The following is a 2,899-nucleotide window of genomic DNA, read 5'->3' as shown; positions in this document are numbered from 1 at the left end:
CCCCTCATAATGAGCTTCTGTTGATCAAATAATTTTTCTTGAATACTTAAAAGCACACTCTTGTTGATCGATGTTGTAATCTTGCCTGAGAATCATCGTTTCTTCGGTATGATAAATCCCCAATCCTGCACAAAATTGTTTAAAAAACCCAATGTTAAGTAAATGTAGGGAAATCACACACAGTTAGATGTATGCAACTGTACACTCAGGCTACAAATAGATTAATATTATTGTTTAACCAGAAATAATATGGTCACAGGCATGTGTAATGCTATGAATCCAGGCCTCATATTCACAACAAAACTTGGTCACAGATGAATATCATAGTCACATGCCATAAGTATTGTGTTCTATATTCAACTGAATGAGGTCACATAGGTATGTATTGTTATGAAATAAAGCCACATAACTGTTCTCAAATCATGTTACAAACCAATTACAAGCATACATTTTTGTTGTGCATTCAAGCCACACACCATATAAGCCACAGCCACAGTTTGACATCTTGGTCAATGTAGGCATTGTTGTTCATAATAAATAAGGTCGCTGATGTATAAATTAACAACGTCAACAATCAGGCCACATGCAACAATCAGGTTAATCATTAAAGCCACGCATTCATAACTCCCTCGGTCACATATTGACATCTTGGTCGCATATTGATAATGGCGAGGTCACAGACATAATTTTTGTTATGTAATTAAGCCACATTTCAGGAGATATCTAGGTCACACCCAATATTGGTACCAAGAACCCTAAGCCAACGATTACACGCCGATTAAACGTCGCAAAAATTACATAAGACTTCAATGCTTCTAATCCATGAATTCCATCAACATGTTTGCCAATAAAATCATAACAACTAATACCTAAAATTATAATTACATTTTTCGAGCGCAATTTCTTCGCAATCAGAGACGCCGGTTGCTTATTAGGTGGTATTTTTTTGGGGCTAACCTCGGATTCCCTATTACTTCTACGTTCGGACGTATTGATAACCAACTTCGCGGCCTTCGAATTCTCCATTTCAGATGTCCACAGAAATTTGAGTGAAAATGACCGACTGTATTATCCACTGCTTGATGTGGCCGGACGTGACTTGTATTCTAAGTTGCCGGAAGTGAAATCAACGAATGGTGTAGAGGATTGAAAGATAGGGGGAGAGAGAGTGGGAGATAGATGAAATGGCGAAATTTTGGCACTTAGGAGGAACCGTGTAGAGGATTGAGAGATTGGGAGAGAGAGAGAATGGGAGATAGATGAAATGGTTTATTATGGAAGTTATGATAATTAAAATTCGAATTGCGATATTTAAGGAAACGCGATAGTTGCAATACATATCGATTAAAAATTAAATTATAATTTAATATTTAAATATATAATAATTAAATTAAGACCTGAGATTTACATAAACAACTTTGGAGTCTGACTCTTGCACTGTGATCTCCAAATATTTGGAATTCTGTAATTTCCACTAATTAAATTGGGAAAAAATCATATCTACCAGTTAAAGTTATATTATTTCATAAAATACTACATACTATTTTATATACATAATATACTATTTACCATATAAAATATGACCGAAAATACTGCTTCGTATAATTACTCTTATTGCATTTTATATATATTTATAATGCATTGTAACTGATGAATTTAAAGAAGGCATAGATTAAGTAGATTTATCACTCTTTCCGAAAAATATCCATGGAAAATCACCTTAACAATGTTGAATGTAGCACTGTAATTTTTCATCTTCTTCATCTCGTGATTACCAAAATAATAATAATAATAATAATAATTGAAGATGTTATGATTTTTAGCTTTTCATTTTCCAGCAAATGAATAGATATTATTCCGCGATAGCGGATTACTTGGTTGCATATAATGTGATTTAACATCAACTGCATATAATTATGTATTTGTACCCCCTTTTGTTCCATGTTTGAATGTCTGTTGTAAATTTTTTGGAATATGTGATTTAACGTGAATATGTTTGATTTTGTGTGACTAATCAACTCACTTGGCAAAATCGTTTTAAATAAGTTTCAATATCAAAGAATTTCTTTTATCGAGTCTCAGATGAGAATACAAAATAGCTTGCAAATAGTTTAAGTTGGATGGGGTTCCATTTCAGTAACTGGAGAACTTAATGGCGAAATGAGGCGTCCAGTTGATGGTAGGATTTCATTGCAGTTGAAGATGTGTGTTAACAACTACCTTACAAGACGACAATATTGTATTCAATGTTGCATTTCTAGTTATCACTGTTATATCATACCTTTTAGTTGTGTTCTTTATTATAGGCTACCAGATTTGCATGCTGCCAATCCAGTTATACTGAAACACCCGCTTAAATTACAATCAACTCTAGTTAGAATCATATATACTACAACATACTACAACAAAGTTTATTTTTTACGGCATGCATTATATGCCGTAAATAATACGTTACGGCGTATAGCAACATGCCGTACAAAGCAATGTCGTAAAAAGTGGTCCCTTTTTACGGCGTGCATAGTGCATTGTAAACGGACCGTCGTTATTAATGTTGCGGCATTCAATCACACACTGTAAAAAGCATCACACTTTGTACGGCGCGTAGTTGTACACCGTATAGAGCGTTATATTCATGTCATCACGACATGCCTAAATGCGCCATAAATGAGCATTCACCTTTTATGGCATATAGTTGTATGCCGTATAAAGTGTAAAATTCATAGCATCAAGACATGCCTAAACACGTCGTAAATGGCCATTCACCTTTCACGGTGTGCAGTTGTACGCCGTATAAAGTGTTATATTCATGGCATCACGGCATGCCTATACACGCCGTAAATGAGCATTCAATTTTTTTTTAAAATCATTTATTTATTTTAATACTAGTAAACCTGTAATA

Source organism: Olea europaea, chromosome 8, assembly GCF_002742605.1.
Source record: "Olea europaea var. sylvestris chromosome 8, O_europaea_v1, whole genome shotgun sequence".
NCBI classification, from domain to species: Eukaryota; Viridiplantae; Streptophyta; class Magnoliopsida; order Lamiales; family Oleaceae; genus Olea; species Olea europaea.
The sequence above is the reverse complement of the archived record's forward strand: the minus strand, read 5'-3'. Positions refer to the sequence as shown.